This window comes from Anabrus simplex, chromosome 2 (assembly GCF_040414725.1).
Source record: "Anabrus simplex isolate iqAnaSimp1 chromosome 2, ASM4041472v1, whole genome shotgun sequence".
Taxonomy (NCBI): domain Eukaryota; kingdom Metazoa; phylum Arthropoda; class Insecta; order Orthoptera; family Tettigoniidae; genus Anabrus; species Anabrus simplex.
In genome coordinates, this window is record NC_090266.1 from 423738703 (window position 1) to 423754257 (window position 15555).

Below are 15555 nucleotides of genomic sequence, written 5' to 3' on the forward strand. Positions count from 1 at the left end.
GACTACAGGTTATCCGCGCGAGAAAAGCCTTTGCAAATACGCCATGCTGGTCTGTTAATTAATGTAATCGCCTGACTGTTGAATGTAGGCATGCAGACGTACATGCATTGTGTCGTACAGGTGCCGGATGTCAGCTTGTGCGATGGAGTTCCATGCCTGTTGCACTTGGTCGATCAATGCACGGACGGTTAATGCCAGTTGTGGATGGCGCTGGTGTTTCCGTCCAATAGTTTCCCATACGTACTGGATTGGGGACAGATCGGGGGATCGAGCATGCCAAGGCAACATATCGCCACTCTGTAGAGCATGCTGGGTTACAACAGCGGCATGGGCCGTGTATTACAGTATCCTGTTGGAAAACATCCCCGGGAATGCTGTTTATGATAGGCAGCACAACACTTCAGAACACCAGACCCACGTATGCATCTGCAATGTGGGTGCGCGGGATAATCACGAGAGTGCTCCTGCTGTCATAGGAAATTGCTCCCCGGACCAGAACTCCCGGTGTACGTCCAGTGTGTTGACGCTGCAGGCAGGTGGTTTGCAGGCGCTTACTTGTCCTCCTAACCAATACACGGCCATCACTGGCACCAAGGCAGAACCGGCTTTCATCGGAAAACACAACATACCTTTACTCATCCTCCAACGAGCTTTCGCTTAACTCCACTGAATTTGCAGACGGTGGTGGTTTGGGGTAAGCGGAATGCACGCCGCATAGCATCTAGCTCGGAGCTGTCCTTAAAGTAACCGATGTCGAATTGTTCGTTGCGTCACTGTGGTGTCAGCTGCCTCTCGAATTGCTGCTGCAGACGCAGTCCGCTTGTCACAACCATACGCCGAATACGGCGGTCCTGCCTCTCCGTGGTGCCACGGGGACGTCCAGAGCACGGTCGTCTCGCGAGCGCACATTCTGGTGACCACTGCTGCCGGCATGCGTGCACAGTGGAGATATTCCTGTCAAGTCATTCTGCAACAGTGCGGAAGAAAAATCCACCTTCACGTAGCTCTGTTATTCGGCCTCGTTCAACCGCAGTGAGCTGTTGATACTGGCCTCTTCGTCGTCATAAAGGCATTCTTGGCCCACTCACAGATACTCGGTCCAATGTCACAGGTAACTGAAATGAAATGACGATTTACTTTCATTGCCGGTAGTTTCCGATGATATGTTCGGCTCGTCAGGTGCAGGTCCTTTGATTTGACGTCCGCAGGAAACCTGCGCTTCGTGATGGGATTGAAATGATGATGAAGACAATACATATACCCAGACCCCGTGAGCGCGAATTTAAAAATGATGGTCAAAATTTCCCGAATCTACCAGGAAGCGGACCCGGGATCCCCGTGACCAGAGGCAAGCACGCTAACCATTTAGCCATGGAGCCGGACCACAGGTAACAAACGCTGAGGCATAGTACGGCCCGTATTGAAAGCAAACCTGATGTGCAACGTCATGGGCCGCTACTAGAGCCACGCTAATGCAATTTTTCGGAAAATTTGAATCAAAGTCATCTTTCATATGTATAGCCGCGCCTACCAACGTTCGTTAATCTAGCAAACCCCTTTTTTGGTGTCCGGATATTTTTTCCGCCAGTGTATATCCGTTTAATATCTGAATCGGTCATTTCTAAAAGGCCCCATGTGCATGGAGACTAGTTTTGAGAAAAGCGCAAAACATATTTTATATTTAAACGATTGATCTGAGACCAATATTTTTTGTACAGTACGCGTAAATTTCACAATAGCTGTTTAGAAATAAAATTTGTTGGTTCGTTTTCACTGGGAAGTACAGAATAAGCTTCCAAAATCAGTAAAATAAGGGCTTGTTATAAATGACTCTCCAGAGTCAATATTTATATGTTCTAAATGATTAATACTCATTTGCTTATTTATTTTATTAATGATCACATCCGACAAACTTGTCATAAACTTTATATTTTATGTTGTTATCCTCCAATATACAAATAATTTTAAAGTATAATATTATTTCATAACACCGAGTAGCATCATGTAATGTTCTTGTGTATGGCTCTAGTTCTCATCTGTCGGGTATTTCAACATATCTTCATAATACTCCAAATATTCACGTGGAATATACTTCATAACTTTCTTGATGTCTTCTATCTTGATCGAGTTAATGAGAACACGTCCGTTGTACACGGGGCAATGTGGAAGATTAATGCGTGGATTTCCTGGCAAACTTAAATCAAGTGTGTGCTTTAAATGTCCAACAATGGAGTCGAAAATAGTCACAGTATGTGGTATGGTTGACTTATACTTGAATTCAGAGTAACTGGCAGGACTGAATGATACCTTTGACTGGCGTTCAACTTCTCTTCCTTTACATTTCATAGAGAGCCGACCCTCTTTTATAGAGATTTAGCCACCATCTGTTAAAATCCAAAATGTCCTCTGTGCTTATCATGCGAACTGTAAATTTGTTGTTCTGAACACAGTTTACAATGATTTCCACATACTCTTTTGGTATATACACTCTGTCTAGCTTATAAATAACTCGTTTGTTGAGTCCAAAATCGCTATCACATGGTAGGTATGAATGACCTCGAATCGGCAAACTATGAACAATTTCTTCAAAGTGTCAGTGAGAGCTGTCAGAAGCCGAATCATTGAACGATTCTTGTTCTGACCTGTACATGAATCAGAGTACAAATGTAAGAACTGAAGAGACCGTGGTACTTACTCCTCTATGCATTTATAAAGGAACGAACACACCTCGTTGGCACATTTCTTTTCTGTAGTTCAAATCACACACGTATAGTACAGTTTTCCCACTCTTAATATTGTGTATGCAAAATAAATTTACACACAACTGCCGTACATGGAACATTTCCTGGACGGGAATATTAGGCAAAGGTAGGTTTTGCATGAAATCAAAACAAAGAGCAAGTGCATCGTCTCTTTCATGGTAAATGCCCTCAGAGGCCTTCATGTTGACGGAAAACATGTTTGCACCCCCTCTGTGAACCATTAATTCAGCAACTCCAACCATTTTGACAGTATCATTTAAAAACGGACTGTGTATTTTCGTCACCAGCTCCTCACAAGCACAATATGAGTCCTGTTGTGGTCTGCGGAACGGAGGATTGAAGTTATCCTTGAAGTACGCTGCTGTTTAGAGAAAGTGAAACACCAAGACCGAGAGCTGTGATCACAATGCAATTTATTCCACATATTAGGGACATGACAAGACACAAATTATTACAATTACAGAACTGTAAATGAAGGGTGACCGTGGAAATTCTGTACGGCGTAGCGCCAACACACGCTGCAATCAGAGCCGCTAGACTTCGTGGTATGGAATCAAAGAGCACCTGAATATGCTGCTGGGGAATACTCTGCCACGCGGTTTCTGGCTTGTCCATAAATCATCAACAGTGGCTGCAGGAGGACTTGAACAAACAAGGTGCCGACCGACCATATCCCAGACAGGTTCAATGGGTGACATATCCGGCGAACGTGCAGGCCAGGGAAGCAGTGGTATCCTTCGTTCTTCGAAGAAGGCTTGCACATTCCTCGCTACATGCGGCCGGGCAATGTCCTGCTGGAACATGGCGTCTGGAACGCCCTGCAAGAGGGGCAGTGCCTCGGGCTGTAAAACTTCCCTGATGTGGTGGTAGCTGTTCAGATTGCCCTCAAAAGCTAGGAGGCGAGATGGCATGTTATAGGCAATTGCGCCCCAAACCATCACACTTTGCGTTTTTCCGCTATGCCGCTCAACATTACAGTCTGCACGATGGTGTTCACCACGGCGGCGTCTAACGCGTATGCGGCCATCACAGTAGGACATGTTGAAGCGGGAATCGTCCGAAAAAACTACATTTTGCTACTCAGCACGCCAGTGTCGGTGTTCACGTGCCCATTGCAATCTACGGCGTTGGTGGTTGCTGGTCAATGGAAGCCGCCGCAACGGCATGCGTGCCACCAGTCCGGCCCTCAGAAGACGGCGTCGAACCGTCGATGCAGACATCCTCACACCCGTTGCAGTGCACCAACGTCGAGCCAACACCGTGGACGAAGCTGTTATGTCCGTTACGGCCAAGCGGACAAATTGGCGGCCATTTCGCGTTGTGCTCACATTGTGTCGTCCAGTGCCCTGTCGGCGCTTTGTACGGCCCTTTTCTCTCCACCAGTTCCACATACGCCTCGCTGTTGAAGCAGGGTACCCTGTACGAGCCGCAATGTCACGCAACCACAGATCCATCTCCCGGAGCCCTACCATTCTGCCCCGTTCGAACGCAATCACATGCTGATATTCCCTCCTGTGATGTCGGCGAGGCATAGTGGCACTTAGGTACACGTTTCCATTTCCTATGACGGCTCCGCACTGACTGAGTGTTGCGTAACACTGCCCTGGCCGGCCACACACAGAAAGGCACTGCTGGGCCTACGTGCACATCATTTCTCTGCAATTTAAAACACTTACTATGGTTCCACTGTTCTACACGTCCTCTGATGTTGGCGTGTTTCAGACCATTGCTTCTGAGTGTTTCACTTTCTACAAACAGCAGTGTATTTAAGGTAGATCTTATATTTAGTTGGAGAATCTTGATACTTGGCTTTATACAGATTGTACATGGTCTTAACATCCAGTCTTGAATCAAGTTAACAATAGTCTCTAGAAGTGTAGTGAGCCTCCTTGACAGGAAATTATTTTTATGCGTATGTATTTTAATACATTTTTCTGGAGCGGTGGCTTTCTTAACATGCTTTCTATGTTGATCATGGGGAAAATGTCCTAACAATAATAGGTTCCTAAGTCTACGTTCAATTTTCTCTCCAAAGCCATAGAAAAAACAGCTTTCCTGGAAACTTCTACGTTCTCTCTTTAAGGTGACACATAGTACCGATACTTGAAGGAACTGAGGTGGAATGATCGTGGTTGATCTTTCTTTTTGGGACAGAGGCGCTTCAGTGCGACGGCTTTGATTAGTCCCTGGAGATATATACCTTGTTCATCTTTGGCATTAAAATAAGAAAACTGTGACGGAAACTGAAGCTGCAGTTCCGCAGGAAACTTCACGAGGCATTTCTTGTTACAACAAAACGAAATGAGTATACATCTCACCATGTGGGTTATAGTAACAATATATATTACAAAAATATCTTTTAGGCTTATTTCTGCTATTGTTTACCTGTATTTTAATGGACATAAACATCATTTCTAACACTATCAGGGTCTACTCAATATGAATACAAAGTAATGCCATACTGAGAATATTACTTTTCGTAAATAAATTTCTATTATATTATAGAGGAAATAACTACTGATCGACAATCTTCATCAGCTTTCTCTCTGGTATTACTTTTCCTAAGTATAATACGTGAGCACTGCCCTTCACTTTGGCCTTCTTTAGAATGCTTTTCTTTTAATTTTCCTGATTACTGGTACACCTTTTCCTTGTTCTACCATCTTCCTCTATTTCTTCTTACATTAATTAACGCGTTTCTAATCAAAACTTTGAACTTAACACAGATCAGTCCGAGAAAGAACCTCTTATGTTAATCACTATATAATAGCAGAGCAGCTGTTAGGATTCTCCACTAGATGACATTTGTATGTAGCTAGATATTGTTCCTTGCTAACCGCCCCTTCTACAGTAGCACTGCCTACGTGATGTACAGGCCGTAATATAGCTCGGATGACGTCACGCAACAATTTCTTCAGCCCGATCCGCGTAATGCAAGTACATGATAAGTCTGTGCCTTGTAGTTAAGAAATATTCTCAAATGTGCCATTACTAGAACAGGTGAGATAATTAATACCTGTAATCATTTGATATCTTGTAAGTTAGGTCTATGCACATTTAGGAGAAGTAGACATAACATCAATCAATCAATCAATCAATCATCATTCAATACTGATCTGCATTTAGGGCAGTCGCCCAGGTGGCAGATTCCCTATCTGTTGTTTTCCTAGCATTTTCCTAAATGATTTCAAAGAAATTGGAAATTTATTGAATATCTCCCTTGGTAAGTTATTCCAATCCCTAACTCCCCTTCCTATAAGTGAAGATTTGCCCCAGTTTTTCCTCTTGAATTCCAACTTTATCTTCATATTGCCTCCTTCTTACCGGGTTTGGCTCAGCCGGAGAACGAGAGTCCCATGGGTGGAACGTTCGTTGTCTGGCTTTGCTTATTTTTTGAAGGCAGGAATAGAGACAAGGACTAGCGTCAATGACACAAAATATAAAACAACAGGTTCTTGACATTTATTGCAAACTAGCACATTTAACAATAACAGAATTAAAATAGCAAATCTTGATAAGTAAATTATATTATCTTCTCTGCCAGTTTGTTGAACACGGTGATTAACTTCTCCAGTATACTGGACAACAATGTATCTGTAAATATACAGACTAACATTAGCCTTACTCCTGGCTTAACGAAACAACAACAAAATTAATAATTATATTTTTCATGGGAGGACCTCCTTCCAATAATGTCATACTATTTACAAGTTGAAAAAAGGTGAGGCTATTTGACTCAAATTTATCCTGGACGTCAAATAACAGACTTATTTATCTTTGCATGTGCTATCTCAAAATGAACTTTCCTTCTTTAATACAATGAATTAGACATTATCTCAATTAATTAGAAAAAATAGTGAAACCAAAATTTTATCGAAATATCACTCAAAAATATCTTCATTGGACTTAACTTTACACGCTTGTGTTTATACAGTAATTGTAACTCCAAAACTTTCAATAATATCTCGTCAGACTAACGTAATGTCAATCTTTAGAATCTGACAAATTTAAGGAAATTCTTAACGTCGTAGGCTTTACTACAAAACTAAATGATGAAGCTTGTCCACTGAAATAATTCTTTCTTATTCATTATTATAGGGTACTCTGAACTTTTCTTTTCTTAAATTCAAAATAAAATTTACTAAAGTTTTAAATATTCAAAAATTATAACAACACAAACAACGGTGCTGATAACCAGGACTCACGTAGCGAACACGTGGCCGGGTCAAAACCATAGTCAAAGAGAATATGACAATTCAATGAAATAATTATCAATCACACACACAGCATTCACACTAAGGCACACGAGAATTATTTATAATATTTACAACGAATTCCAGCCTTTGAATATTAATTTTTATTTTTAATCCTAAATCTGGGAAATTTCTCGATGACGGTGTCGGGCAAAGAAAAGTCATTTACGTCCCTCAGATGCGTGATTCAGTCTGGATAACCACTTAGTTAAAGAAGATGAAATTTACAACGTTGATCATGATAATATCGGCGGTAGACATCTGAAGAAATTGTCATCAACAAAAACACACATAGAATAGGTCAAATACGAGCATTCGCTTTCATGGTTCATGAGTCACGACATTATTATTACTCAAATCCAAGTCAAACAATTAACACGTGCTCCACATGAAGAAATTACGTCCAACAATACGTATTCTCCAAATAAGACTCAATAAATGGATTCACAATCAACAACGCACAATAAATAATCCATTCTCAAGTCAATAAAATGCAATAAATAAACCGTCCAGATTCTGTCATATTCCAGGCTCATATTCATCCAAATTGAGCACACATTAACGTCATACACATAAGATCAAGAAACATTAATCTCATGACCCTTATTAATTTATTTAACCCGAGATGAAATTTTATTATTATTATTATTATTATTATTATTATTATTATTATTATTATTATTATTATTATTATTATTATTATTATTATTATTATTATTATTATTATTATTATTATTATTATTATTATTCATTTATTTCAATTAATTCCAACGAGCCTGTAGGCTCATACATAGGAATTGTACAGGACACTACATACTGACGGGCACTTACACATCAAAATGTTGTTTGTGTATATGGGATTATTAGTAAATGGTTGAGCATATAAACACATACAATATATAAAATATGTACATCATCAATATGAGGATTACAGAGAATTATTTCTGGCTGTATTTACATTTACATAACATGAAAGTTGCAAAGGTACAAGAATAGATTACAGAGTGTTTTCATTTACATAACATAAGAGTTGCAGAAGTACAAGAATGGATTTCTGATTATTTACTATTACATAACATAAAAGTTGCAGACGTACAAGGATTGATTACAGAGTATTTACAGTAGATGTACATAACACAGAGTTGCAGAGGTACGAGAACAGATTACAGAGTATTTACATAACATAAATGTTGCAGAGGTACAAGAATAATTCCGGACTGTTTGCAAGATTGTATGGGAGAGTGACTTAAATGACAACTGATATTTTGATTTAAACAGCACTGTATCTTTCCCAAAAATAATGCTTGACTCTTTGTTTGAATTTTGCCAAAGTTGGTGCTGATTTTACCTCCACAGGGATGTTATTAAATAACTGGATCGCAGAGAACTTTAAGCTGTTTATACCATATTTATAAGAGCGAACATTGTATAAGGCAAAGTCATTTGCGTGCCTAGTACTATATGGATGGTTGTCAGAATTAAGATTGTATGTAGTGTTGTGGTGTATAAATTTACGTTTTATTATATACATGAGTACAGCTGTATTGAATTCTGTACTCATGCTTAGGGGTGGTATTTATGCACTTAGGTTTAGATATTGCATTGGCGTTAAGTAGGGAAGATTAGGTATATTTCTAACAGCTCTATTTTGTACTACCATTAGCTCATTCAAGTCAGACTTCTTACAGCGCATCCAGATTACATTCAAGTATTGTAGGTGACTATGAATTAAAGAGTAGTAGATCTGTTTTGGAAGATGTTGTGGGATAAGATAACTAAGTTATTAGATGTGCAAGATCTCAAATTCGCTGAAATAAGGATTCGAAAGTATGTCAGATGACACTAACACGCCTTAAATCACACAGGGAGAAAATCTAATGTTGAAATCCGGCGTAACACAACATACCATAATTCTGTCCCACACGACTTCTTCGAATAATTTATTTTCAAAATTGAATTACTAATTATCTGTAAGGACAATTATTTTAAAGTCACATTACGCTATCAAATGGGACAGCTGGAATAACCGTGGGAGACACACACACGTTCCAGCTATTCTAATAGAGATCAAAAATCATTCACACACAAATGACAAAACTACCATCTCCCACATGAAAGAAGCGTGAAAATATTCAAAACCACTGCGAGACTAGAAGAAATATTACCACTAATGAATAAAAAAGCATTATTTCTACAAAGATGAAGAGATAATCATTATAAAATTGTACTTAAATTATTGATGGAACTGAATATCTGCCGATGAGCAGGAACATGTGGCAGGCTATCTACCCACGGTCGCTATCTCCCCATGTCAGAGATCGCCTACATCTCAGTACACCATTGTAGCCTTGATGATCAAAGTAGAGCTGCAGTAGAAGTCCACTTCATGGTATAGCAACATCTTGAAGTGCTCGTTCCAACACGTGGCGATTTTCTTCCTTCTTCCCGTACAGTAGAAGCTGAAACTGACAAACAATTTTAGGATATGTTCCGTACACACACGCGATGAATTTAGAGGTGAAATTATACTTAACTTTGATCACAAAATCTGCCAAACTCGTAAATCCAAATGTTAATGAAGGTTGACTGATTGTACTGCCAAATAATTAGTTCAACAAGTGTCTGCGTCGTAAATGTAGGAACAGCACCGGGAATGCAGCAAATAGCACGTCGAAGTACACGTCGAGATACAGCACAAGAGCAGAGCAAGGAGAGAACGTTTCTTCCAGAAACTCTGTTTTTTTAAGCATATCCAGCACACAAGGGGTGTGTCACCATAATTGGTCATAACTGGCCGACGTCTAGCGTTTCATTTCTCGAAAGTACTTCCGTCTGAACTTGCCATGCGCCAACCCTGTCGAAGCGACCTTGGCCTTCTCCTCAGTGGGTCACGTGTCGTGACGTACCTGTCCTGTGAGACGTTCTAGTAGGTTGGTCACCAGGCCGTTGGATGTTGACGTATTACCTGTCCTGCCGAGCGGAAGTAGGGAGGTAATTGTAGGTGCGTCTCTGTCCCGCAACACACGAAATAAAAGATTAAATAACTTCACTGTCCTTTATTTCTAGGACGACTAAGTCTACTATATACAATATATCTACAAGTTTGAATATGATGATCTGAAGAGAGAGCTTGTTTCATGCCCCTACCCTACGGCTACGCGAAATATCTCAATACTGCCCTGCGGCACGTATGTCCTACTGACACGATTAACTGCTCCAAAGAGCCTGGTCCTGAAAGTACGAATCGCTGGTCGGGAGAGAGCCCCGCGCCATCTTGGCTTAGGGTTATATCTCTTCTCCTCGAAGCAAAGGTCGACCAATTCCCACTACCTTAGGGGTTGGGTCTTACGTTCGTTGCTAAGCTACTCATCTAGCAGGTGGCGCCCTCAACTACTTATTCTCAAATAATTATTACAGTACGTGCTGCTCTCTAGGCACTACTGTTTCTGTCTTACTTTGCACTGATCTTTCCTTGTTTTTCTTAAGTGCAGCTGTACTGGCCTTGTTCCCTGCCTTGTTCCTTTGTCGGCCATCGGCCACCCGACTCACATACCAACTCTGTTTGTCGATACACAAGGCAACTTCCGTTCTTGTCAACATGTTTTCGTAGGCGCATTTCCCAAGCTCTCCGCCCAACTAAGGCTTCTCTACTACATATAACTTCTTGAAATATTCCTTCTTTTCCAGTATTATATCTGACTTATACTTACTATACAATTACTGCGATACTACAAGGTGTCTCATATCAATGATTATTATTCTAATACCATGTTTCCCTTGACACCTTGAGATCGAGTCTCGGCTGCTAATCTCGGCTGCCGTTCACCCGACAGTCCGCCGGTTCGAGCCCCTGAGGAGGTCGGTACACGGCACACGTGAGGACAGCTGACAGCTCACTCGAAAAATCAACACATCGCCCCCCCTCGCCAACGAGACCGGTTCTGGACAGGTAATACTGTCTCTGTACCAAAGGGCCGGAGAATATCGCTCGTGCTAATGAAATAAAAGCCTTACACACGTAGAAACAAGAAATACTTATTATAAGCCAAATTTCAAAAGGACACCATCTCCCTTGGTTGGAAATTATTTAGTTGCCATATTAAATCATTAGCACTTAGAAATGTAATGTTAGAATGTTGCCTGAAAATTGGCATTGTTCACAGTTCTGAGTCACACTGTTCTTGTTGTACTTCGCAAGCTATCTCGGCACATATCCTCCTATTATCAATTTCCAAAGCTGCACCTAATAAGCGAAGCTGATCTAGTATGGCGGCTTGTAGATCCTGACATTCCTTGCATATCTCTTCCGGCATATTCACCTGCGTCGATACGTGATGGCGCACTGGATCCTCATTCTTATCCCACGATGAATCTTCTTCGGTGATCACATTAACTTGACCAGTTACTGAATGTTTAGGAAAATAATAAATCCTCAAATTAGCTGCGTTGTGGGTGCCTTCATAAGTCTTGTCTAAACTCTGAATTCTTAAAATTTGGAATCTGGCCTAGTTTATTCAGAGGACTATAATTCAGCCTATCTTCACTTTTCTCACTTATTGTTTATATTTCTTTTTTATAGCACCTTTATCGTATCCCTCATTTTCAGAGTCTTCTCTTCCGCCTCTCTGTTTGGCCGTTTGATATTCTAGGCTCTCGGCCCCAACGATGTCCGGATTAGTATCCTGCTCATGTATCGCGCGCCGCCACTTATTTTTTTCTTGCGCGGATTTCTGCAACTCACGAAGGTACTTTTCCCTTTCTTCATGTCACCAATCTCGCTTTCTTCCTTCTGTTCGGCGAGTGTCGGTTTCTATCCATCTTCCTCTCTCGTTATCGTACGTTCGCCACCTGGTATTCCGGTTGGAATAATCCCAACCTCCTCGGTTTCTAAGCCTTGGCCTGGGAGATCGATCTCGCGGTGATCTTACTTCCCGAGCTCGGTTCCGACTTCTCCCTTAGTTATTTGGAGCTCTTTCCTCTGGTCTAGTTATAGTAGCCTGGAGAACATGTTACCGGTACGGTACTCAGAGTCGCTGTTACGCCTGGGTTGTTCTCTCGAGGTCATATCCAGCTGTCTGAGGATAGCCTCTGCTTGGATTGCCGACTGGACGTTTGAGGTAATCATGATTCTCTGTATTTCGGCTGGCAACTGTCTTACAATTACTTTCACCAGTTCGGGTTCCGACGGTGGTGTATCTAGCTCTCTAAGTTTTCATAGCTGACTAGCGAAATTTCTGAGAACCTTGTCGGAGTTGATGAGACATACCGTTTAGCGTACAGTTCTGTTTTCAAATTATTCTGAACGTCTGAATTACAGTACTTCTCGAGAAAAGCTCGCCTAAATCCCTCGAAGTCGTCGAAAGCGTATCTAAAGGCAGTGAACCATGTTAAGACGGAGTTCTCTAAATATCGCTCCGTGACACGCAACTGACGCTCGGGTGGAATTTTCGCGTCCCTGAAGTAGTCTAGGAGCTCATTTATGAAATTCTTAAGATTAACTCCTTTTACATTATTAACTTTTTGGTTGGTCTTCGTGCAGCCTTATGATATTTACCACTGGCGTCTGACCCGTAGTATTCGCTGGGATCGAACCACTGTCCTCGGGATTCAGAAACGGGTTTGTGTTGTTGACTGGGTTGGTAATATTTATCCTGACATCTTGCTTAGGAGTAGAAAATGGGATTTCCCCGGACAAGTGTTTTTCCAACTGGCCTTGTTTCTCGAGCAGGGTAGCGGTGACGAGATTATTGCTCTCACCCTGGAGCTTTAACATTTTTATCTCTTGACCTAGGTCCTAGATTCCTCCCTTGAGCTCTTGTTTATAAGCATCAGAATCCGCCCTGACCTTTTCTATTCCTTGAGTAAGGGTAACTTTCACAACCTTGAGGTCTTTCTGATTCTCTTCTATTGTCTCGTATAAATATTCTAGCCGCTCAGAAGTAATGACCTGAGATACCTTAATCTCAGCGATAACTCCCTTTTCCACCTGTTTAATGGTTTCGAAGATGCCGGTAAATTTCTTGCCCCAGGCTGATTTAGTAGCCGCGATGTCTGCAGTATTGTCTTCAATTTTCTCTTCAATACTGTGAAAATTTTCTCTACTTCGTTCTTGTATGTGTCTAGTCCTTGTAAAATACCTCTCTGCACAGTTGCTAACCTCTCGCTAAATTCATTGGACATTGTCGACAATGATTTAGTAATGCCCGCCTGAATTTAACCCTTAAGGTTGGAAAATCTCTGTTGTACGTACACTAGTTCACTTTGAACCGACGCCAGTTTTCCACTAAATAATTTCACGTCCGTGTGGAGTTTCCCTATATTTTCATCAGTCCTAGTCTGAATTTCCTCTAAAGCAGTTCTGAGGTCCTGTTTCAGCTTAGCCTGATTTTCACTTAACTCCTGTTTCAATTGAGCCTGATTTTCACGAAATTTCGCTTCTAATTTAGCCTGGTTTTCACTTAACTCTTGCTTTAATTGAGCCTGTTTTTCACTTAAATCCTGTTTTAATTCAGCCTGATTTTCACAAAATTAGTAATTCTTTATGTAAATCCATTATCAGGCGAAATACAACAGGATGCTCGGAACTAGGCAGAACAGCTGGTTGACAAAAATCGTTTAGATTCTTAGTATGCGAGACTTTTGTCAATAGACGTAGAATTCCATTACTATCAATGAATGTGACCAAATTAGGCAACTTAGGGTCATTCACTCCAGAGAAAGCTTGTTTCTGAACCATATTTAAATTTTAAGCTCAGCCACCACTGTTGTCTCTGTTGTCTCGTTACTATGGAATCTGTCGTGTTCTTTCGTTCGACAATTCTTCACAAAGCGATGTAACCAACCAACCTAAAAGTAGAGAAGCAGGCAAAAAACGAATCAGATTAAACTGTAACTGAGAGCATGGACGAAACATCACTTTTCTTCTTGCAGCGTGTAATCTCTTTTTCATGATGCTGTACGTCTACGTTGGGCCATGCACTAGGTTGTTCTCGTAGCCAGTTAGGTCCCTCCCACCTTCTTGATTCTAACAACTTCTTAGCAGTAGGGCCACGGGCGGCAGGTCTGCAGGATTCATGGTGCCTGGAACATGTCTCCATTTCTGTCATTCAGTCAGTTACCTGATTTCTTTAACTCGGTTGGATGTGAACACATCCCATTGATCTTCTCTTTGAATCCACGCTAAGACCGTAGTTGCATCACTCCAAAATATTGTCTTAATCCAGAATCCTCAAATCTGATGCACGGGCTTCTCTTGTTAGCATAGCGATCACCACCATAGCCATACTTTCATCATTTCTACTTTCTGAAGGTACTTTTCCCATTAAAATCCATCCCAAACGAGTTCTCATGGCCACCAGTCCAGTACTTAGTACCTTGTAGCCTCTTGTAAACAATTTGCCTGCATCATCAGCTCCAATTAGTATTTCTATTGGTCCATGAGATTCGATGTCACTCAAAACAATGCTCTGACTACTCAATTCCTCAATCCAAGGACTTTGATGTACTGAAGGTACGGCACCACAAATTCTTGTTTGGTATAATGCTTTAAAGTGACAGTTGTAGCTACCATGCAGACTAGAGAGATAAATAGTATACACACAATGATGTGTATACTATACAATATACTCCAGTGGTTGTACCTCCAAAGTGCGAGTGTTGGATATTTTCCTGTCTGCCAGTTTGATATCCCATTCCTGTGGCTGTACTCTTCAAAATGTAGGAACGTTGCGATGCTGAATCAATTAATGCTCTTACAGTCCGCTCAACTCCTTGGCCCCGAACCTTCACGACTAGTGATTGCATCGACCCCCGACAATGGTTCGACAAACTAGCTAAAGCATCATCTTTCTGGACTTGCGCAGTAGAAGCCATTTTGACTCCTCTTGAGTTCGCTCTCTCTACGGCTGAGTCTACCTGGTTTTGTGGCAAGTTATTACACATAACCACAAAATGTCCTCGACCAAAAATGATGCACCTAGGCCTATTTCTACATTTGTTCGCTGGATGTCCGACCTTGAGACAAGAAAAACGGCATCTTTTAGTCTCAAGTGCAAGACGACGTTCTTGCAAAATCATCTTCTGGGGCTTATACAGTATTGAGACTTGTGATTAGGCGAACAAAATTCACACCCTGTTGTTTCTCTATTAGATGCAGTAAGGAGACCTGCCTCTGTAGTAATGTTCACATGGGATTTGTGGTGTAATTCAAGATCTTTTCCTTCTTCTTTAGACCACCCTTGACAGCTACCGAAGGCAAATCGCCAAACCCTGACATAGCCAAAGCAATCTTCTGTTTCTGTTCTACTCCACATGTAAGAAATTGCACCAAGCTGTCTAAACAATTCTTGGAATCACACTCTGGTCACTGACACCAGCGCCCCCTGGTTCAAGAGCTGAACAACTTGAAGAAGACTGGCGGATGAGTGCGATTGAAGAAATTCTCTCCCAAGTTCTTAGAATGTCCTCCGGAAAACATGACTCTACTAGTGGTAAAAGCACGGAATTTCACTTGTCCGTCGTGACACCTAAAGGCTCTGAAT